This window comes from Phyllobates terribilis, unplaced genomic scaffold (assembly GCF_046119375.1).
Source record: "Phyllobates terribilis strain yellow unplaced genomic scaffold, ASM4611937v1 Scaffold_5__5_contigs__length_657084704, whole genome shotgun sequence".
Taxonomy (NCBI): domain Eukaryota; kingdom Metazoa; phylum Chordata; class Amphibia; order Anura; family Dendrobatidae; genus Phyllobates; species Phyllobates terribilis.
In genome coordinates this window covers 598,718,860-598,743,474 of record NW_027362765.1, presented here as the reverse complement: position 1 = coordinate 598,743,474, position 24,615 = coordinate 598,718,860, and positions in this window count along the sequence as shown.

Sequence of the window (24,615 nt, the reverse complement as noted above, 5' to 3'; positions counted from 1 at the left end):
GGCTCTCATAGACTTACATTGAGAAGTGACTTCTGGTCTGCGCAGCAACACTAGAGTGATCCAACAGGTCAAAATAAGAACCGCTGAGAACAGAAGGAGACAATGGCTTGAAATCGATATCCAGGGGTTAAAAAAGGGAAGTTTCCCCTCCATGAATTACAGTAGAGAGTAATTACAGGTAATAACCAGCTCTCTGCAGCAAAACACAGGTGACCTGGAGGAGTCCTAACTATTCATAGTTTAACTAAAACACGCTGCCGTCACCCATCTGCATTATTACTCATGATAAAGATCGAGGTAGTAGAATTGTGTTCAGACATGGATGTGACAGAAATGCTCTTAGTATTAATTTATTTTACTCGCTTTTACAGTGCCATTAATTCCATATCATCATCACTATCCCCCTTGGGGCTCACAATCTAAATTCCACAGAGCAGGAGGTTGCAGTAGTCGAGGCGGGAGATGATGAGGGCGTGCACTAGTGTTTTTGCAGATTCGTGGTTGAGGAATGTGTAGATCCGGGAGATATTTTTGAGTTGGAGTCGGCAGGAAGTGGAAAGGGCTTGGATATGTGGTTTGAAGGAGAGATCAGAGTCCAGGGTTACCCCAAGGCAGCGACCTTGCGGGACTGGGGAGAGTGGGCAGCCCATTGACTTTGATTGTTAGGTCAGTGGGGGGGGGGGGGGGAGTTGGGTGAGACGGTGGAAAGATGATGAATTCAGTTTTATCCATGTTAAATTTTAGAAATCTGTCAAAGAAGGAGGATGAAATAGCAGACAGACATTGTGGGATTCTAGTTAGTAGGGAGGAGACATCAGTATGTCTTAGGAGTGTGGGAGAACGGGGAGAACATGCAAACTCCTTGCACTCCTTCCCCACCCCTTCCGGCCGGCGTCACTGATTGAGTGCAGTCAGACTACTGTGTTACTACCTGAGGATCGCAATCCATTCCTTGGACTGGCCGTCTGCTCTCCTGACATGAGCATGAAAGCATATATTTCTATGCAGCTGTCACTCTCAGGTCAGGAGAGCAAACGACCAGTCCGAGGATTGCGATGCGATCCTTGGGCATATGGCGGTCTGACTGAATCAGTGACGCCAGTACAGAGGGGTGGATGGGATTATGGACAAGGGAAGGGGTGAATATTTATTTACAATTTACATATGTTTGACTTGCCGTCGCAAGGCAATACATTTGTCCGGGGCTTACAGGAACTCAACAGGGCCACATAGAGAAATAAAATATCCAAGTCCAAATGCCCAAGCACTATTTCAGGATACTATTAGGATGCTACACAAAAATTACCTTTCAGATTCCCTTTAAGTTGCTTCTGGATCTCTTAAACATTCAGGAATCTAGAATATATTGTGAATATATATGAAATAAATCAGTTTTTTGGCTGGATGCTGTATGGTGTTTTCAACATGTATTTTGTGTTCTATTGTTAGCTCCAGTAAAATAAACCTAGAAAAATACTCCAGCATACTAAGTGCTGAGAGTGGTTAATCGGCTATGTTTAGTGCTAGGTTGATTGAACAGCCATGGAGTGGGAGGAGTCCAGTGTATAAATTCCCAGCCTTCTAGAGCATTCAATGTTGGGTAGACCTGGATGTGCAAGCTCTGGATCTGTGTTTTTATGTTAAGGAAAGCTGAACTATTAGGAACTGACCTGGTTGGAGTAGTGGTATTGCAACCAATAGGGGCAGCACCGGCAGGTAGCGTAGTCAGGGAAAGCCAGGAGTCGATACACAGGAAAGCAGTATAATCTTGTAGGATTTAGTAGGTTTCGTAGTCAGAGAAGGCCAGGAGTCGATAAACATGAAAGCAGTATAATCTTATAGGAGGCAGCTGGTGAAGGAAGAGCTTGACTAAAGGCTGGGAGCTCAATAATCTCGAAAGGAGGAGGTGCCAGGCCAGGTTTAAATAGGGCATGCAATCATGAACTCACAGGATTTAGCCAATCAGGAGCAACACAGGGTGGAGCCGCTCAGGAAAAACACAGGTACTAAAATCTAGTTTAGCCAGGAACTGTCCAGCGAGCAGAATAGTTCAGTGGGAAGAGCTGCTGCCTGGTGTACAATGACTACTGGGTTTGAATCCTGACAGTAGTCCCCTCCTTCCAAGATGGCCTCTGGATGTCTCAGGCACTGGCTTCTCTGGATGTCTCTGATGAAAATCTCTTGTAAGATCGGGTGCACGTGTGCCACCCTGGCCAGGCCGCTGCGATCACGGCACTGGGGCACGGCCGTCCGAGTGCTGGTCTGGTCCGACCGTGGGTGCGTGCCAGTTTTTATCAATTGTGGGGTTAATAATAAAATAACAAAAAGGGTTTGTGACGCCAGTTGAGATATTCAGCCTGGTATGGCCAGGCACTGATGAAGGCCCCTGGGAGTTAGGTGGTGAAGAGCAGTACCAGATGATTAACCCTTCCCAACCAGGGTTGGCTCCCAGGGGAGTTGGAGCAGGAATGACACAGCAGAGAATAATCAGCTTTAGACAGGGTTATAAACAGTTTGTACCTTTTACTGAAGTTCGGCAAACAGTTCCAGAAGCTTCTATACAATTCACATACAGGGTTTTGGTCACATCTGCACAGTGGGTGTTCAGTTTCTCTGCTGTGAGGTTGTGTAGCCTTCCTGTTGCTAATTATGTCTCTGATAAATGATTTTTTGGATCCCCACAGGTCCAAGGTGAATAGTTACTGGATCTGTGATCTCTTCCATCCATCCTTCCAGGCAGCTTAAATCTGTAGAAAACACCTACTTTCTCTTGCAGCAGTGTTCCTGACTCTATGCGCTGCTGAGCTCCTGGGCAAAGCATTTTACAGCTCATTATATGAAGAGTGAGCAGTCTCTCAGTTTCACCACGGACCCTGGAAGTCCCTATGGCCATAGGGACTGATACTCTGCCTTGTGCAGCTTGTCTTCTGCAGAGAGCACACTGCTGTTCTCTACACAGGGACCTTCATGATGCTACATCTCCTCACATCTTCACTCCTTTACTGAAGCACACCACACTTCTCTTCAGAAGCACCTACTCCCCTCTGAGGGATCGTGCACAACTTCCTGGTGCACGATCCCTCAGAGGGAGTGCACAGTTTATCAGTAAGGAATCGGGTAACAATGTGTGGATGCAATTATAACAGCAGAGAAATCAGCCCTCACCATAGCTGACAATACAGATAGATTATATTACACATGTAGGCATTTTGTGGCGCTATAAACACAGGCGCCGCACATGGACATTGCACTCCGGTTCCCATGAATCTTCTGGTCCGTAACCCTTCCATTGCACTAAATACTGTAATCTTCCTCTGAATCTTCTAGAGTCCAGAATTTTAATTTTATCTACGATGTACTCTTCTTCACCATGGACTATTTCTGGTGGAGGAGGTGGTTGAGTTCTTCCTGGAAACGGGTGCTCACTGAAAGGTTTAAGCAAGGATACATGGAACACAGGGTGAATTTTCATGCTGCTAGGAAGTTTTACATTGAAGCCAACTTGGTTTATTTGTGCAGACATTTGAAAAGGTCCTATGAATTTTTGACCCAATTTCGACAATGGTACGTTTGTTTTCAGGTTTTTTGTAGATAGCCAAACCTTGTCACTGACCTGAAGGGAAGGAGGGGCTTTGCGATGTTTATCTGATGTTCTTTTAGAATCTTCTTGGGCCTTCTGTAACAGCTCAATTAATTCTTTCTGAGCTTCCTGCAACTTTGTCAGTCTGTCAGAACCAGCAGGAACTGAAGTATTACATTAAAGATTAGGAATAAATGCTGGATGTAAGCCATAATTAGCAAAAAATGGACTTTGGGATGTAGAACTGTGTTTGGAATTACTGTAGGCAAATTCTGCTATTGGTAAATAGTCCACCCAGTCATCCTGCATGTAAGATATAAAACAGCGCAGATATTGTTTGGTTAGGTATTTCAGTCTGGCCATTGGATTGTGGATGGAAAACAGTAGACAAATTGACAGTAACTCCTAAACTGTACAGAAGCTTTTCCAAAATTTTAGTGTAAACTGAACACCTCTATCAGAAATTACATTGTCAGGAATTCCATGCAGCCTGGATATCTCTCTGACCATTAATTGTGTGGTTTGTTCAGCAGTAGGAATCCCTTTAGTTGGAATAAAATGGACCATTTTTGTGAACCGATCCACCACAACAAAGATAACAGTCATTTCTTTAGATGGAGTTAGGTCCACGATAAAATCCATTGAGATTGATCCCCAAGGCCTGGATGGAACTGGAAGAGGTTGAAGGAGTTCTAAATGAGAAGATCGTGGCATCTTGTTACGTGCACATGTTAAACAGGTAGAAACATATTTTATTACATCCCTCCTACAATTAGGCCACCAAAAAGAACGGAGCAGTAGTTCTTAAGTTTACATGACTCCAGTGAGTCCTACAAGTTTGGAATCATTGACAAGTTTGAGGACTTCAAGTCGAACAGATTCGGGGACATATACTTGGTGCTTCTGCATCCAAAACCCCTCCTTAAAAGACAGATCAACATCTTTGGAAGGATGGTTAAGCAAAAAGTCAACTTGGTATCCATCTTGAATTTTTGTAAAAAATTCTTTAGTGTAAAGTATTCCCCAAAAAAATTTTGGAAGAAGAATGGTATAGTCAATGTTAGACCTCTCCTGAGGTTCAGTAGATATCCTGGACAGCGTGTCAGCCTTGACGTTTCTTGAACCAGGCCGATAAGAAATTACAAAATTGAACCTGGAGAAAAATAAGGCCCAGCATTCTTGTCTTGTAGACAACCTCTTAGCTGTATGTATGAATTCTAAATTTTTGTGGTCAGTAAGGAGAGTCACCGGATGATTAGCCCCTTCCAAAAGATGTCTCCATTCGGAGAAGGCGACTTTAATAGCTGAAAGTTCCTTATTTTCAATGTCATAGTTCTTTTCTGCAGATGACATGGTATGAGAAAGGAATGCACATGGATGAAGCTGCATCTTGTCTCCAATACGCTGTGACAAAATGGCTCCCACCACAGAGTCTGAGGCATGTACTTTGACAACAAACGGTAGTTTGAGATCTGGATGGACTTATAATGGTGCAGAAGTGAAAAGAGTCTTTAGTTTTTCGAATGCCCCTTGTGCCTCTGGAGACCAGAAAAACATTTTGGTTTTCTTTGTGAGTGAAGTAAATGGCAAAATGATTTTTGAAAAGTTTTTAATGAATCTTGTATAGAAATTTGCAAATCCTATAAAGTGCTGGACGTCTTTTAAATTTCTTGGGTAGGCCAGTCAACTACCGCTCTGATTTTACTAGGATCCTTACTCAGACCTTCTGGGGAGATGGCATATCCCAGAAATTGAGTCCTGGTTTGTTCAATTTTACATTTTTTAAGTTTGATATAGAGATGATTCTCCTGTAGACGTTCCAGGACTAACTGGACATGTGATGCTCCTCCAAGGTATCTGAAAATATCAAAATGTCATTGAGATAAACAAAAAATCCATTGAAAAATCTTGAAAAACATCATTAATGAAGTGCTGAAAGGTGGCAGGGGCATTGCTTAGGCCAAAAGGCATAACCAGGTATTCAAAATGTCCATATCTAGTTCTAAAGGCGGTTTTCCACTCATCTCCCTGGTGAATTCGTATGAGATTATAAGCCTCTCTTAGATCAAAAATTTTGACAGAACGTGGTCTCTCCAGCAACTCAGGAATTAAGGAGAGTGGGTAGCGATTTTTTTTCAATCAGATCATTTTTTATTGTGAACAATATCAAGATACATTCACATTTTAATTTGTTTTTAGAAACAAAACTAAATAAAACAAACAGTGGGTAACTATTTTTAATGGTAATCTTATTTATTTCTCTGTAATCAATACATAGCCGCAGGGTTGAGTCTTTTTTTCTACAAAAAACAAGGGTGCTCCAGCTGGCAAAGAAGAAGGTTGAATGAAGCCTTTCTCTAATTTTCATCTATGTACTCTTTTCGTACCTTCAATTCTGATTCAGAAAGAATGTAAATTCACCCAAACAGAATGAATGCTCCATGAAGCAATTCAATGGGACAGTCGTAAAAATGATAAGGAGGCAGTTGATCGGCTTTCTTCTTACTGCGGACCTCACTGAACTGCTGGTACTAATGTGGTAGTTTATCATAATTTTGATGCAAAATCTCAGATACTTGAATTTGTTTGAGAATAGGTAAATTAGCACAGCAGTTGTTTTTACAGTTCACAGAGGGAAAGGTAATTGTCCTCAAAGCCCTGTTGATAGAAGGGTTATGGGTTGAGAACAAGGGAATTCCTAGAATAACTGGACATTTTGGAGAGGAAATAAGATGTAAACTAACAGCTTCATGATGATTTGGTTCAATACAGATTTCAAGTTCAATTGTCTCGTGTGTAACAGGTCCAGAAGATAAAGGTGATCCATCCACAGTTTCCATATCGATTGGCATGGATGTTATTATCAAGTGTGAATTGGAAGTCCATGAAATTCCCTCCTGCTCCAGAATCTAACATGGCAGAACATTGCATTTTTTGGCTCCCTATTATGACCTGTATGTGAAAGACAAAATGAAGATAATGGTGCTGCTGGGTTTGAGTTTTGACATGAACCTTGTGTTGTTTGTTCCTGAAGTGGACGGATTCCCTTAGCAACAAGGACGGTGCCATATGTGATGTTCTTGTTTTCCTGTTAGGCCGGGAAGGCTGTGTTTGTTTTGCTAACATTGCACAGGTTTATGCAGTAGTCTTAATAAACCAGTGGAAGATTTAAAGAAGAGACAGTGTTCCTGTGTCTACCTCTACGTGCAGCCTAGTGAACTGATCTGCCATAGTATATATATATATATATATATATATATATATATATATATATATATATATATATGTATATATAGGGTAGGCCATTTATATGGATACACCTAAATTAAATGGGAATGGTTGGTGATATCAACTTCCTGTTTGTGGCACATTAGTATATGGGAGGGGGAAAACTTTTCCAGATGGGTGGTGACCATGGTGGCCATTTTGAAGACAGCCATTTTGGATCCAGCTTTATTTTTTTCAATGGGAAGAGGGCCATGTGACACATCAAACTTATTGAGAATTTCATAAGAAAAACAATGGCATGCTTGGTTTTAACTTTATTCTTTCATGAGTTTTTTTACAAGTTTATGGCCACTTATAAAAAGTGTTCAAAGTGCTGCCCATTGTGTTGGATTGTCAGTACAACCCTCTTCTCCCACTCTTGACACACTGATAGCAACACCGCAGAAGAAATGCTAGCACAGGCTTCCAGTATCCGTTGCTTCAGATGCTGCACATCTCGTATCTTCACAGCATAGACAATTGCCTTCAAATGATCCCAAAGATAAAAGTCTAAGGGGGTCAGATCGGGAAACCTTGGTGGCCATTCAACTGGCCCACGACGACCAATCCACTTTCCAGGAAACTGTTCATGTAGGGATGCCCGGACCTGACACCCATAATGTGGTTGTGCACCATCTTGATGGAAAAATTCAGGGAACGTCCCATCTTCAGTGCATAAAGAGGGCAACACATCATCACGTAGCAATTTCAGATATCCAGTGGCATTGAGGTTTCCATTGATGAAGAATGGCCCCACTATCTTTGTGCCCCATATACCATACCATCAAGATACGAGACGTGCAGCATCTGAAACAACGGATACTGGAAGCCTGTGCTAGCATTTCTTCTGCGGTGTTGCTATCAGTGTGTCAAGAGTGGGAAAAGAGGGTTGCATTGACAATCCAACGCAATGGGCAGCACTTTTAACACATTTTATAAGTGGTCATAAACTTGTAAAAAACTCATGAAAGAATAAAGTTACGTTAAAACCAAGCACACCATTGTCTTTCTTAGGAAGTTGATATCATCAACCATTCCCATTTAATTTAGGTGTATCCATATAAATGGCCCACCCTGTATATATATATATATATATATATATATATATATATATATACAGTGCAGACCAAAAGTTTGGACACACCTTCTCATTTAAAGATTTTTCTGTATTTTCATGACTATGAAAATTGTACATTCACACTGAAGTCATCAAAACTATAAATTAACACATGTGGAATTATATACTTAACAAAAAAGTGTGAAACATCTGAAAATATGTCTTATATTCTAGGTTCTTCAAAGTAGCCACCTTTTGCTTTGATGACTGCTTTGCACATTCTTGGCATTCTCTTGATGAGCTTCAAGAGGTAGTCACCGGAAATGGTTTTCACTTCACAGGTGTGCCCTGTCAGGTTTAATAAGTGGGATTTCTTGCCTTATAAATGGGGTTGGGACCATCAATTGTGTTGTGCAGAAGTCAGGTGGATACACAGCTGATAGTTCTACTGAATAGACTGCTAGAATTTGTATTATGGCAAGAAAAAAGCAGCTAAGTAAAGAAAAATGAGTGGCCATCATTACTTTAAGAAATGAAGGTCAGTCAGTGCGAAAAATTGGGAAAACTTTGAAACTGTCCCCAAGTGCAGTTGCAAAAACCATCAAGCGCTACAAAGAAACTGTAACATACCTGGCGGCGTCCTTACATAGTGGTCCATCTCCCACTGTGCAAGAGCGCGCACTTGATCTCCAGTCCTGTCTGCTAGCCTGGCTTCCCTCTATGCTGTCTGCTTGCCTCTGTTTCTGCTGCTTAAGGGCGGCGCCCGATCACTTCCTGCTTCTTGTAGCTGCTGCAGGCACACCCCTTGTGCGTCCTCAGCCTATTGCTGTCTGTCACCTGGTATTTAACCCAGCTCCTCCCTGGAATCCATGCCTGAGCATTGTGTTCTGTCAGTTGGCGTCTAGTCACTGATGTGCCAGGTCCTGTCTAAGTTTCCTGCCTTGCGGTATCAGTTCCCGTGTCTGAACTGTGTCCTGTCTGAACTATCTTCTAGCCTGTTGTCTTCTGCCTATCCTGGAGGCTGTATTTCCAGGCCTGTGTGAACACGCTCCTAGCCTATTCTTTCCGCCTTCTAGGGGCCACATACCTAGACCCGTTCCTGTATCTTGCCTGTTCCTGTCTGAACACGCTCCTAGCCTGTTCGTTCCGCCTTCTAGGGGCCGCATACCTAGAACCGCTCCTGTATTTTGCTGCTGTGTATGTTCTTATCTGAATACTCTCCTAGCCTGTTACCTGTTTTTCTCTATGTCCGTACCTTCCCTTTTCCTCCAGAAACTGATCCCGTACCTATCTCCTACTCGTTGTCCCTGTACTCCCGTTTGTGAGTTTAGTGTCCACTCGCTACTTCATTGCAAGCATCCTGTGTGTACCTGGTTCTGCCTTTCCCTTCCAGTCTGTTCCGTGTGAACAGAGCCCTGTCCCCTCTGCTCTGCCTTGCTCACAGCTCTGGCGGTTCTTGCCTGCTATGCATTTGCTCGCTGCTCCGGCAGTCTCGCTCTGCTCTGACCCTTGCTCGCTGCTCCGGCAGTCTCGCTCTGCTCTGACCCTTTGCTCACTGCTCCGGCAGTCTCACTCTTCTCTGACCCTTTGCTCGCTGCTCCGGCAGTCTCGCTCTGCTCTGACCCTTTGCTCGCTGCTCCGGCAGTCTTGCTCTGCTCTGACCCTTTGCTCACTGCTCCGGTAGTCTCGCTCTGCTCTGACCCTTTGCTCGCTGCTCCGGCAGTCTCGCTCTGCTCTGACCCTTAACTCACTGCTCCGGCAGTCTCGCTCTGCTCTGACCCTTTGCTCGCTGCTCCGGCAGTCTCGTCCTGCTCCTCTCTCGCTCACCCTCCAGGCGGCCTTGTCCTGCTCTTCTCTCGCTCACCGCTCCAGGCGGTCTCGTCTTGTTCTGCTCTTGCTCGCCGCTCTGGGCGGCCTCACTCTGCTGTTTGTCCACCGCATCTGTGGTTCTGTTCCTGAGTCCCAGTCTGTACTGGGTCCTATCCACTCGGTGCTCCAACCTGTCGTACCTGCCAGTACCTCCCTGCCTGCATACCAGTCGTGCTTACCAGCATCCGCCAGTCTGCATACCAGCCGTGTCTGCCTATACCCAGCAGTCTGTGTGCCAGCCTAACCTGCCTGTTCCTGTATTCCCCTGTGTGGGTCAACAGCCGTGTCCGGGGTCTGTCCTGGAGTAGCACCTGGTCCCTCTGCTCGGTTCCTCCTTGATACACTGGCGTCGTATGCCGTCGTGCGACCCTGGACGGATCGGATGGATACTTAGTTACGCCCCTCCAGGCATTCACTCTCCGGCACGGTCCAGTGGAATCACTACATATACACGCACACGCCACTCAGCTTGGGCGTGTGCATTACAGAAACTGGCTCACATGAGGACCGCCCCAGGAAAGGAAGACCAAGAGCCACCTCTGCTTCTGAGGATAAGTTTATCTGAGTCACCAGCCTCAGAAATCGCAGGTTAACAGCAGCTCAGATTAGAGACCAGGTCAATGCCACACAGAGTTCTAGCAGCAGACACATCTCTTCAATAACTGTTAAGAAGAGACTTTGTGCAACAGGCCTTCATGGTAAAATAGCTGCTAGGAAACCACTGCTAAGGACAGGCAACAAGCAGAAGAGACTTGTTTGGGCTAAAGAACACAAGGAATGGACATTAGACCAGTGGAAATCTGTGCTTTGGTCTGATGAGTCCAAATTTGAGATCTTTGGTTCTGTGCGACGCAGAAAAGGTGAACGGATGGACTCTACATGCCTGGTTCCCACCGTGAAGCATGGAGGAGGAGGTGTGATGGTGTGGGGGTGCTTTGATGGTGACACTGTTTGGGGATTTATTCAAAATTGAAGACATACTGAACCAGCATGGCTACCACAGCATCTTGCAGCGGCATGCTATTCCATCCGGTTTGCGTTTAGTTGGACCATCATTTATTTTTCAACAGGACAATGACCCCAAACACACCTCCAGGCTGTGTAAGGGCTATTTGACCAAGAAGGAGAGTGATGGGGTGCTATGCCAGATGACCTGGCCTCCACAGTCACCAAACCTGAACCCAATCGAGGTGGTTTGGGGTGAGCTGGACAGCAGAGTGAAGGCAAAAGGGCCAACAAGTGCTAAGCATCCTGGGAACTCCTTCAAGATTGTTGGAAGACCATTTCCGGTGACTACCTCTTGAAGCTCATCAAGAGAATGCTAAGAGTGTGCAAAGCAGTCATCAAAGCAAAAGGTGGCTACTTTGAAGAACCTAGAATATAAGACATATTTTCTGTTGTTTCACACTGTTTTGTTAACTATATAATTCCACATGTGTTAATTCATAATTTTGATGCCTTCAGTGTGAATGTAGAATTTTCATAGTCATGAAAATACAGAAAAATCTTTAAATGAGAGGGTGTGTCCAAACTTTTGGTCTGTACTGTGTGTATATATATATATATATATATATATATATATATATATATATATATATATATATATATACAGTATATATACACTGCTCAAAAAAATAAAGGAACACTCAAATACCACATCCTAGATCTGAATGAATGAAATGTTCTCATTGAATACTTTGTTCTGTACAAAGTTGAATGTGCTGACAACAAAATCACACAAAAATCATCAATGGAAATCAAATTTATTAACCAATGGACGCCTGGATTTGGAGTAACCCCCAAAATTAAAGTGGAAAAACACACTACAGCTGATCCAACTTTGATGTAATGTCCTTAAAACAAGTCAAAATGAGGCTCAGTATTGTGTGTGGCCTCCACGTGCCTGTATGACCTACCTACAATGCCTGGGCATGCTCCTGATGAGGTTGCAGATGGTCTCCTGTGGGATCTCCTCCCAGACCTGGACTAAAGAATCCGCCAACTCCTGGACAGTCCGTGGTGCAATGTGACGCTGGTGGATGGAGCGAGACATGATGTCTCAGATGTGCTCAATCGGATTCAGGTCTGGGGCTCGGACGGGCCAGTCCATAGCTTCAATGCCTTCATATTGCAGGAACTGCTGACACACTCCAGCCACATGAGGTCTGGCATTGTCCTGCATTAGGAGGAACCCAGGGCCAACCACACCAGCAAATGGTCTCAAAAGGGGTCTGAGGATCTCATCTCGGTACCTAATGGCAATCAGGCTACCTCTGGCGAGCACATGGAGGGCCGTGTGGCCCTCCAAAGAAATGCCACCCCACACCATTACTGACCCACTGCCAAACCGGTCAAGCTGAAGGATGTTGCAGGTAGCAGATCGCTCTCCACGGCGTCTCCAGACTCTGTCACGTCTGTCACATGTGCTCAGTGTGAACCTGCTTTCATCTGTGAAGAGCACAGGGCGCCAGTGGCGACTTTGCCAATCCTGGTGTTCTGTGGCAAATGCAAAATGTCCTGCACAGTGTTGGGCTGTGAGCAGAACCCCCATCTGTGGACGTCGGGCCCTCATACCACCCTCATGGAGTTGGTTTCTAACCGTTTGTGCAGACACATGCACATTTGTGGCCTGCTGGAGGTCATTTTGCAGAGCTCTGGCAGTGCTCCTCCTGTTCCTCCTTGCACAAAGGTGGAGGTAGCGGTCCTGCTGCTGGGTTGTTGCCCTCCTACGGCCCCCTCCACGTCTCCTGGTGTACTGGCCTGTCTCCTTGTAGCGCCTCCAGCCTCTGGACACTACGCTGACAGACACATCAAACCTTCTTGCCACAGCTCGTATTGATGTGCCATCCTGGATGATCTGCACTACCTGAGCCATTTCTGTGGATTGAAGAGTCTGTCTCATGCTACCACGAGTGTGAAAGCACAACCAACATTCAAAAGTGAAAAAACATCAGCCAGAAAGCATTGGTACTAAGATGTGGTCTGTGGTCCCCACCTGCAGAACCACTCCTTTATTGAGGGTGTCTTGATAATTGCCAATAATTTCCATCTATTGTCTATTCCATTTGCACAACAGCATGTGAAATTGATTGTCAATCAGTGTGGCTTCCTAAGTGGACAGTTTGATTTCACAGAAGTTTGATTTACTTGGAGTTATATTCTGTTGTTTAAGTGTTCCCTTTATTTTTTTGAGCAGTGTAAATATATATATATATATATATATATATATATTGTAACATCCCTGGTAGCGTGCTTGCATAGTGCACCACCTCCCACTATTCAAGGCCGCAATCTTACCTGTCAGTCCAGCCTGCAAATCTTGCTCCAGTTCATGCTGTGTGCTTGTCTCTTGACTGACTGCTTAGGGCGGCGGCCCGGTTACTTCCTGATTCTTATAGCTGCTGTGGGCGCACCCCTAATGCGTCTCCAGCCTATTGCTGTGAGTCACTGGATATTTAAACCCCCTCCACCCAGTAGGAGGGGCCTGAGCAACACTAACATTCAGTGTGCTCCTGGACTCTGAAGTTGCCAGGCCCAGTTCTGCTTCTTGTCTGTTTCCGCCATTCTGGGGGCTGTATACCCAGACCTGCTATCTGTGACTTCTTGTCTGTTTCCGCCTCTGGGGGCTGTATACCCAGACCTGTTATCTGTGACTTCTGGTCTGTTTCCGCCACTTTGGGGGCTGCATTCCCAGACCTGTTATCTTGACTTCTAGTCTGTTTCCACTATTCTGGAGGCTGTATACCCAGGCTCGTTCTTGTATCTCATTGCAGTAGCAGTTCCTGTCTGAACTGTATCCTAGCCTGTTACCTGTTTGTCTCTATGTCCGTACCTTCCCTTTTCCTGCAGTATCTGAACCTGCACCTAACTCCAACTCGTTGTGAGTTTTGTGTCCACTCGCTAGTTCATAGTAAGTACCTTGTGTGTATCTGGTTCTGCTTGTCCCTTTTCCCTTCCTCCGTATCTTGCTCCTGTGTTCTAGCCATCCTCCTGTATTTTCCAGTCTGTTCCATGTGAACAGAGCCCTGTACTCTCTGCCTGCACCTTCAGCCCTGTTCGGCTCTGCTTGCTCACCGCGCCAGCGGTTTCTCTCTGCTCTGACTTACCCACCGCTCCGGCGGCTTCTCTCTGCTCTGCCTTGTCCACCACACCTGCGGTTTCGCTCTGCTCTGCCTTGTCCACCGCACCTGCTGTTTCGCTCTGCTCTGCCTTGCCCACTGCTCCGGAGGTTCCGCTCTGCTCTGCCTTGTCCACCACACCTGCGGTTTCGCTCTGCTCTGCCTTGTCCACCGCACCTGCGGTTTCGCTCTGCCTTGTCCACCGCACCTGCGGTTTCGCTCTGCTCTGCCTCGTCCACCGCACCTGCGGTTTTTGCTCCGCTCTGCTTGCTCACCGCACCAGCAGTTCCTCTCTGCTCTGCCTTGTCCTCCGCTCCGGTGGTTTCGCTTTACTCTGCTTGTCTACCGCATCTGCGGCTCTGTACCTATCTCTCAGTCTGTACTGGACCCTATCCAGCCTGCGCTCCAACCTGCTAGTACCTCCCTGTCTGCACTCCAGCCGTGCTCGCCAGTGCCCACCTTTCTGCATACCAGCCGTGCTTGCCAGTGCCCACTTGTCTGCATACCAGCCGTACTTGCCACTACCCACCTGTCTGCATACCAGCCGTTCTTACCAGTATCCACCTGTCTGCATACCAGCCGTGCCTGCCAATACCCACCTGCCTGTATGCCAGTCTAACCTGCCTGTTTCTGCATTCCCCGGTGTGGGTCAACAACTGTGACCGGGGTCTGACCTGGAGTAGCACCTGGTCCCTCTGCTCGGTTCCTCCTTGGTTCACGGAGTCAACTAAGCCGCCGTGCGACCTTGGTCGGATCGGGTTGATACTTAGTTACGCCCCTCCAGGCACTCCTCGGTTCATGGTACAGTGGGATCGCTAATCACGCTCACGCCAGTCAGTCCAGGCGCGAGCGTAACAGTTTGCTCAGGCCATGGTTCCCGTTGAGCCCCACGGCCTTTCGCTCTCAGAGACATTTTGAATCATTGTCTGGCGAATACGTGCACCACGAATTTTTTTTTTCTCAAGCTATGGCCCAGGCGATTTATGCACCAGCCCAAATGGATCTATCAGCACTTGTTCCTGCGGATCCACCACGGTACTATGGGGATCCAAAACGAAGCTGTGCATTTGTGGAGCAATGCATTCTGCATTTCAAGTTCTATGCTCACTATTTTCCTACTGATCGGGTTAAAGTAGCATTCATGAAGTCCTACCTAGCGGGTGATGCCTTGAAATGGATCACCCCCCTATGGGAAGCATGGGATCCTATCATCTTTGACCTGCAGGCCTTCCTGGTGGCCTTTCTAATGGTCTTCGATGACCCTACTCCTCAAGCCTCTGCTAAAGCTTCCCTTCCCAATATCCCGGAGCAGCCCCGATGGGTAATGTGTGTAGGTAGCCTACCAGTCCTCCAGCCCGAAGAGTCTGCTGCCCACCCAGAATCCACACAGGATGACTATGCTCCACAGAATACTTCTCTTCCCAACCTCAAGAGGCAGTCCAGACGTGCAAGGCGTAGAGGTAAACCGTCACGCCAGGTTCTGTCCTACCAAAGACCTCCTGTTCCCCAGCCTGTATAGGCAGCTTTCCGCACAGAATCCATGAAGGATGACTATGTTCGTCAGGCAAAGCAGAAGCCAGAACTCAGTCACAAAACCGGATTGCGGTCCCACTGCGGTGGTTTGGGACCCCCTGACGGTCTTTGTCCAGCGAAGGTTGGAGAATCCCAAGACATTAGGCCTGTAGGAGAGGCTGCCCTTGGCGTTAGTGTTTCCTCTCCACAGATGACCATGACTGTCTCCATGGCAAGTGAAGGCCTCTGATTAACTGGAAGTTTCGGGCTTAAAGCCTTGAAGAGTCGGTGTCTGATTCCCGCCTGACAACTCCAGAAGCCGGTTTGGGCATTGTCAGCAGAAGGACGAGCCCTACTCAGAAACAGTCAAAATATGTCTGTACAAATTAAGCTCCAGATTTGAGCATTACATATGAAGAAGTTCACATTCCAGGTGCTGACTGGCTTACCCACAGGTCGTCCAGAGCCGAGAGATCTAGTGCCCGCTCAGGTCTGGAGATCCTGCATGGTGTATCCTGGGAGACTGCTAAGGTACAAGGGGTGTCCAGTCCCCACATCTTCAGGACAGTCAGCAGTTTCTTCTTCTTCTTCACCAGATCTGCTAGTCGCTGACTCGCTGTGCGCTGAAGTCTCTGAAGGAAGAGAAGCGGAGGCGTTGTCCCCACACAGTCTCGACGATTGTACCAATGATCTGGCTTCAGGTACCGTCCCGCCTTACAGACAAGTCATCTCTGAAACCAGTCTGAAGATGGTCCTAAAGCAAGGACCCTCCGTCTCTAATAAATCTGGTCCTACGTCCATCAAGGCGGTGTTTACCCCCAAGTTTCTGCACCCCTCCGACCAGGCGGAGGACCTCCAGTTGTCTCCTCAATTTCCCGGGGTGCTACCTGATAAATGGAGAGAGACTTTCCTACACCCGGTACCTGGTACGCCGCCCACTTCATCCAGTAAGCTTGGCAAAGTGAACGTCAAGGCGGTGGTTACCCCCAAGTCTCTGCACCCCTCCAAATATGCGGAGGACCTCCAGTTGTCTCCTGAATCCACCAGAGTGCTACCTGATAACAAACGGAGAGAGACTTTCATTTCCTGTGTGCTGTTCCTGGTACTTCACCCACTTCATCTGTTGCTGAGGATGGCTTGATAGGAGGAAGCATCCTAGTCACCAAGATGATGAGATCAGTTTTGTTTCCTCTAATGTACAGAAGAGGTAATCCTCTTGAAGAGAAGGATTGGCCTCCAAATTCTCTGCAGAAGACCCTTGCAGGCTTGAAGAAGAGGGGTCGTAAAGGGGGGGTACTGTAACATCCCTGGCAGCGTGCTTCCATAAAGCACCACCTCCCACTATGCAAGACCGCAATCTTACCTGTCAGTCCAGCCTGCAAATCTTGCTCCAGTTCATGCTGTGTGCTTGTCTCTTGACTGACTGCTTAGGGCGGCGGCCCGGTTACTTCCTGATTCTTATAGCTGCTTAGGCGCACCCCTAATGCATCTCCAGCCTATTGCTGTGAGTCACTGGATATTTAAACCCCCTCCACCCAGTAGGAGGGGCCTGAGCAACACTAACATTCAGTGTGCTCCTGGACTCTGAAGTTGCCAGGCCCAGTTCTGCTTCTTGTCTGTTTCCGCCATTCTGGGGGCTGTATACCCAGACCTGTTATCTGTGACTTCTTGTCTGTTTCCGCCTCTGGGGGCTGTAAACCCAGACCTGTTATCTGTGACTTCTAGTCTGTTTCCGCCATTCTGGAGGCTGTATACCCAGGCTCGTTCTTGTATCTCATTGCAGTAGCAGTTCCTGTCTGAACTGTATCCTAGCCTGTTACCTGTTTGTCTCTATGTCCGTACCTTCCTTTTTCCTGCAGTATCTGAACCTGCACCTAACTCCAACTCGTTGTCTCTGTACTTCTGTTTGTGAGTTTTGTGTCCACTCACTACTTCATAGTAAGTACCCTGTGTGTATCTGGTTCTGCTTGTCCCTTTTCCCTTCCTCCGTATCTTCCTCCTGTGTTCTAGCCATCCTCCTGTATTTTCCAGTATGTTCCATGTGAACAGAGCCCTGTCCTCTCTGCGTGCACCTTCAGCCCTGTTCGGCTCTGCTTGCTCACCGCGCCAGCGGTTTCTCTCTGCTCTGACTTACCCACCGCTCCGGCGGCTTCTCTCTGCTCTGCCTTGTCCACTGCACCTGCAGTTTCGCTCTGCTCTGCCTTGTCCACCGCACCTGCGTTTTCGCTCTGCTCTGCCAGCTGTGCTCGCCAGTGCCCACCTGTCTGCATACCAGCTGTGCTCGCCAGTGCCCACCTGTCTGCATACCAGCCGTGCTTGCCAGTACCCACCTGTCTGCATACCAGCCGTGCTTGCCAGTACCCACCTGTCTGCATACCAGCCGTGCTTACCAGTATCCACCTGTCTGCATACCAGCCGTGCCTGCCAATACCCACCTGCCTCTATGCCAGTCTAACCTGCCCGTTTCTGGATTTCCTGGTGTGGGTCAACAACTGTGACTGGGGTCTGACCTGGAGTAGCACCTGGTCCCTCTGCTCAGTTCCTCCTTGGTTCACGGAGTCGACTAAGCCGCCGTGCGACCTTGGTCGGATCAGGTTGATACTTAGTTACGCCCCTCCAGGCACTCCTCGATTCATGGTACAGTGGGATCACTAATCACGCTCACGCCAGTCAGTCCAGGCGCGAGCGTAACATATATATATATATATATATATATATATATATATATATATATATATATAAAATCATATATATATTGTGGTAGGACGACTCGCTCGGCCGCTTCCGGAAGTAAACTCAGGAACCAGGTTTTCTCTGCAGGTTTTATTGGGTGGCATAAAGCCCTTGCAGCTCCAGCAGAAAATGAACATGGCCTTACTGGCAAAATGACAAAACAAAAGATAAACGATCGCACAGTCCGTGGGAGTGTGGGGTTTGCCCACACAGGTTGTAGTTCCAGCTTTCAGCTTCTTCCTGAGCTATGCCGTTTCCAGTCTAGAGACCTCGCCTTTCCAAAAACAACAACCAAAACAAAAAACAGTGACTGAGCATTTAAGCTTGCTCAGCCACACCCTGAGGGGAGGTAGTGTGAATGACTTCCCATCCTCTTTGCCATTCACAAAAAAACACACCCTTTAAGTGAGTTAACCCCCAGCATATAACATGCTGGCAGAAAGTTTGTAGATTTCAGTTCACACAGGCTAGCAGCCGGAGTGACACATAACTCCCCTTGTATATAACACCAGTATATATATATTGTCATGGCCAAAAGTGTTGGCACCCATAAAATTGTTCCAGAGAATGAAGTATTTCTCCCAGAAATGTATTGCAATTACATGTCTTCTTATACACATGTTTATTTCTTTTATGTGTATTGAAACAACACAAAAAAAACAAAAAAACTGCGAAAAAAGGCAAATTTGACATAATTTCACACAAAACCCCAAAAATGGTCCGGAAAAAAATGTTGACACCCTCAACTTAATATTTGTTTCATGAGTAAAAAAGTTTTTTTTTCCTGCTCACCTGTCCCTTTGTGCCTGGCTGCAATCCCAAAGAGTCCAATAGAAATATGAAGAAATCCGGCACCAAAGCAATATGTTCCAAAGCTTTATTCCAAAAAGTTCGTAGGTATAAAAACACAGGCCAACATTTTTTGAAGGTGGAGGGCTTAATCCAGCAAGGTCCCAGGACACTGGTTCACGCGTTTCAGGGCTATATGTGCCCCTTAATCATAATATTTGTTTACACACCCTTTGGAATAAATAACTGCAATCAATTGCTTCCTATAACCGTCGACAAGCTTCTTACACCTCTCAACTGGAATTTTGGAACACTCTTCTTTTGCAAACTATTCCAGATCTCTCATATTTGAAGGGTGCCTTCTCCCAACAGCAATTTTAAGATCTCTCCACGGGTGTTCAATAGGATTTAGATCCGTACGCATTTACGAACTGCGACCTCTGCCGCCAGCGTTTTCAGATGGGAATTTTTTTTAATAGTTCCGCAACAAGGGCCTTCTGGTAATGCCCCATTTTTGTAGACCTGTCCGCCTCAGGAATAAGAGATATAAAGTTCTCCTTGTAGCGTGGGTCTAGAAGTGCCACCAACCAGTAATGACTGTCACCCATAAATTTGAGAACGCGAGGGTCACGGGAAAGGCAGCGTAACATAAACTCAGCCATGCGTGCCAGACTGCTAACAGGCAAGAGGACGACTGGCCATGCTCTCCTCCTCTTCCACCTCCTCCTCCCTGTCCTCAGGCCATCCACGCTGAACAGACAGTATGACAGTTGTGCAGGTAGTACCGTCTATAGCTCATGAAACTAGCTCCTGTTCTTCCTTCTCCTCCTCCTCTTCCTCATTGTCACCCAATCCACGTTGGGATGAGATGAGGCTGGGCTGCATGTAATCACCCTGTATGGTTCCTTGCTCCATCTCATCGTGCTCCGCCTGCAATGCATCCTCTTTGATTGTGAGCAGACAGCATTTCAGAAGATGGAGAAGTGGGATGGTGACGCTAATTATGGCGTCATCACCGCTCACCATCTTGGATCTTGGTGGAGTCCTCAAAGTTTTGGGGGATGGTACATATGTCTGACATCCATGTCCACTCTCGAGGTCTTATGTGTGGAGTCTGAACTGAATACCGACGGCCTTGTTGATGCTGGTAGTCAACAACTGCCCTCTTCTACTCACAAATCCTTCCCAACATCTGCAGTATAGAGTTCCAACGCGTGTGGACATCACACACCAGTCAGTGAGCCGGAAGCTGCAAACGCTGCTGGAGCATGGCAAGGGCGGCGGAAGCTGTAGCTGACTTTCTAAAATGGGCACACAGGTGGCGTGCTTTGACAAGCAGATCTGGCAGCTCCAGGTAGGTTTTGAGAAATCACTGAACCACGAGGTTAAGCACATGGGCCAGGCATGGTACGTGTGTGAGCTCGCCTCGCCTCAGAGCCGCCACCAGGTTCCGGCCATTGTCACACACGACCATACTTGGCTGTAGGTTCAGCGGTGTCAGCCAGAGATGTGCCTGCTCTTTCAGAGCTGTCCACAACTCTTCAGAATTGTGCGGCTTGTCACCTAAGCATATTAGCTTCAGCACAGCCTGTTGCCGCCTGACTGAGGCAGTGCTGCAGTGCTTCCAGCTTGTGACTGATGTGGTCATTTCGGAGATGGAGGCTGAAGAGGAGGTGGAGGCTGAGGAGGATGAGGTGCAGGAGCTGAAGACTGTGGGGGCAACCCTGATTGACCTAGGGCCCGCAATCCTCGGTGTCGAGAGGATGTGTTCCGTCCCGAGGTCAGACTGCGTCCCGGCTTCCACTATGTTAACCCAGTGTGCCGTCAGCAAGATGTACCGTCCCTGCCCACAAGCACTTGTCCATGTGTTCGTGGTTAGGTGGACTTTTCCAGTAACTGCATTGTTGAGGGCACGGCTAATGTTGTGGGACACGTGCTTGTGTATTGCGGGGATGGCACACCGGGAGAAATAGTGGCGGCTGGGGACCGAGTACCGAGGAATGGCCGCTGCCATCAGGCTGCGGAAAACTTACGTCTCCACGAGCCTAAAAGGCAACTTTTCGAGCACAAGTAGTCACGAAATGTGGGAATTTAGTAGTGTGGCCTGTGGGGTGTTGGCTGCATATTTGCGCTTGTGTTCCAAGAACTGGGGTATGGACAAATGAACTCTGTGCTGGGACAAGGACGTGCTTGCTGATGGTGCTAGTTGAGAGTGTGCAACGACAGGTGCCGGGCAGGAGGCATCTTCGCATGCACTATGGACAGGGGATTGGCTTGCATGCACAACAGCGGAAGAAGCAGTGGTGTCACCCGCAGACACTGTTCCTGGACCCTGGGGTTCGGCCCACAAAGTCAGGTGCTTTGCTGCCATGTGCCTGATCATGCTGGTGGTGGTCAGGCTGGTAGTTTTGCTACCCCTGCTGATGCTAGCCTGGCAGGTGGTGCAAATGGCCTTTTTGGGGTTATTGGCAGAGTCTTTAAAAAACAACCAGAGTCGGGAAGACCTAACAGTTGTACTGGCAACTTCTGTCGTGTTGGTGTTACGGGGAACGGTTGACCACCTTCTGTCGGCAGCCACCACACTGCTTCTTCCTGCCTGTTGGGGTGCTCTGCCTCCCTCCCCCTGTGTGCTGCTATCCCCGCTGTGCATGTCCTCCTGTCAGGTTTGGTCAGTTACTATATCATCCTCCACTTCGTTTTCCACTTCTGCACCCTGGTCCTCCTCCTGACTTTCTGGCAATTGTCATCATCGTCCACCTCTTGTGACACTTTCCCACCGTCGCCTGCGTATGACCGTGGCTGCTCAAATATTTGGGCATTGCTACATGCAATCTCCTCTTGCCCCGCTTGAAGTGGACCAGGCGGGAGGCCCGAATCTATAAATGGAAAAGTGAACAGCTCTTCGGAGTGTCCAAGTGTGGGATCAGTTGTCTCTGGGCACTCGGCATGGTGGGAAGAAGAAGGATCAGGGTGAGAAATAGGCAGTCCAGGCTCATGGCTACTAAGATTTGACCGTGTGGAAGACAGGGTGGTGGTGGTGGCTAAGTGACTGGAAGCATTATCTGCTATCCAACCAATAACCATTTCACACTGCTCTGTGTTCAATAGTGGTGTTCTGCGGTCCCCTATTAATTGGGACAGGAAGGTCGTGCGACAAGATGTGGGTGTTTGTTGTGGCACAATTTCAGCTTGCCCACGGCCTTGGCCTCTGCATGCACCATCAGCATCACGTCCAGTTCCCCGTCCCTTGCCACGTGCCTTGCCCATTTTAAATGGAGGACAATATCTTCCACGCTCACTACAAATGGCTGAATTTGGAGCGAACTTATATGTGATCCGTGTGACGGATAAACCACAGTTTTAAATAGCTGGCCTGTAGGTAACTATTTTTAACAGCAAACTGGTGTCAATAACTTCTCTGACACACTGAAGCAAAATTTTAATGGTGGCCAGAAATGGCAGAATTTTCAGCGCAATTATATGTGATCCGTGTGACCAACAAACCACAGTTTTAAATAGCTGGCCTGTAGGTAACTATTTTTAACTGCGCCAACCTCGTGTCAATAAGTTCGCTGACACACTGCAACAAAATTTCAATGGAGGCCAGAAATGGAATATTTTCAGCGCAATTATATGTGATCCGTGTGACGGACAAACCACAGTTTTAAATAGCTGGCCTGTAGGTAACTATTTTTAACAGCGTCGACCTCGTGTCAATAAGTTCACTGACACACTGCAACAATATTTTAATGGAGGCCAGAAATGGAAATTATATGTGATCCATGTGACGGACAAACCACAGTTTTAAATAGCTGGATTTTTAGCGCTGTAATATGGAAAGGACCTGGCTGTATTCTGCAGTGCCAACAAGCAAATGGCGCAGAAAAACAGTGTTCTGTGGATTGCTTTTTAAGCAAATAATCAGGATTAAGATAAAAAAAAATTATTCCTGGCCCCTGGCTATTTCTACAAATATCTGTAAAAGCACCAGCAGACAGAACTGGAATGGAGCTTCTTGCTATGTGCACTGCAGACTGCTATATACCCTGCCTGCCTGCCTAGCACTGATATCTCTGCAGCTGGATTAGCTCTCAGAAGGACTGTTAGTTGAGATGGATATGTAAAGAATCTAATAAACCAAATCTCTCCCTAGCTCAGCAGCACCTCTCCCTACACTGCCTGATTGCAGCGTAGACTGTGACGAGCACGGCGGCGCCAGGTCTGATATAGACCTGATGACGCTGTGAGGCCAGCCAATCACTGTAATGCCACAACCAACATGGCATTACAGTGTGTAGCAGACAATCCCTGCATGTTGATTGGCGTTCTAAAGAGCACGAAACATGCAGGGAGGAGACCCAAGCTCCCGCCGAGCAACCCCGGAAATACTCGGCGAGCGCCAAGCATCTCGAGCAGTGAGATGCTCAGGCGAGCAATGAGCTGAAGCGAGCATGCTCGCTCATCACTAATAAGAACACATTTAGGTGCACACAGAGCTTTATTAGAGGTGGAAAAATCCAACGAGTTTTTCAAAATGAATCCATTAGAGGAAATGTTGCTTTTTTTATGGACTGGTGACTGCCTGTACCAATTATCATTGACGCACATGATTGGTTCATCTGTTTGTCTGAGCATATAGGGAAGAGTTGCAGCAGTCTTCTACCTATTTTGGAGGTGAGCACCTATTATTCAGTCTGCATCACTCTCATGATCCTATCACTTCTACCACTCCCGTTTCAACTATTATTCATGTATGAAACACCTTAAATTCTGTTTTTTTTTTCTTCAAATACACTTTTTATTTCTGGAGGGTTTTTTTTTTTTACCTAAAGAGGTTTTGTATGTGTTTTTTTTTTTTAGCTTGGTGATTTCACATCACAATGTCAAGTTTTGACCTGATTCCAAAATATGAGTAAATAAAACTTGGCACTCCAGAAGAATAATTCAAATGAAGATTTTTTTAATTTTCAGTGCAGCACAGGTGAAATTAAAAACAACAGACATTTTGGTCGGCAAGACCTTCATCATCATGTGCAGACTGTTAGGGAATGAAGGATAATTAAAGGTGAGTAGGGACGCAGTGTCCAGGTCATTTGATTTTGACCCAACAGTCTGCACATGCTGATGAAGGTCTTGCCGACCGAAACGTCTGTTGTTAATTTCACCTGTGCTGCACTGAAAATTAAAAAAAATCTTCATTTGAATTATTCTTCTGAAGTGCCAAGTTTTATTTACTCAATGACTGGCTTTGGACCCTACTTGAGCACCCTAATGGCAGTGCTATGGTTTTTTCAATATCTGATCCCAAAATATATCTGCTTTAGTATACATCTCAGAAAACTCAGTGTGAATCTTGGGTTAGAAAGCCTATGAACTTATTTATTTTACTTGCTTGTATAGCGTCATTCCACAGCGCTTTACAGATATCATCTTCATCACTTTCACTGCTGGGTCTCACAATCAAAATTCCCTATAAGTATCTCTTTGGAGCGTGGGAGGAAAAACTGAAGAACCACGCAAACACGGGGAGAACATACAAACTCCTTGCAGATGTTGTCCTTGGTGGGAAAGTGCTAACTATTGTGCCATTCCGTCATTCATATGCAAAAGATTTGGAGCTTTGAATCAGAATTCTGCACCTAATTAAAAGCGCCATACCTCAGAAACAGGCAGGCAACTGAAAAAAAAAC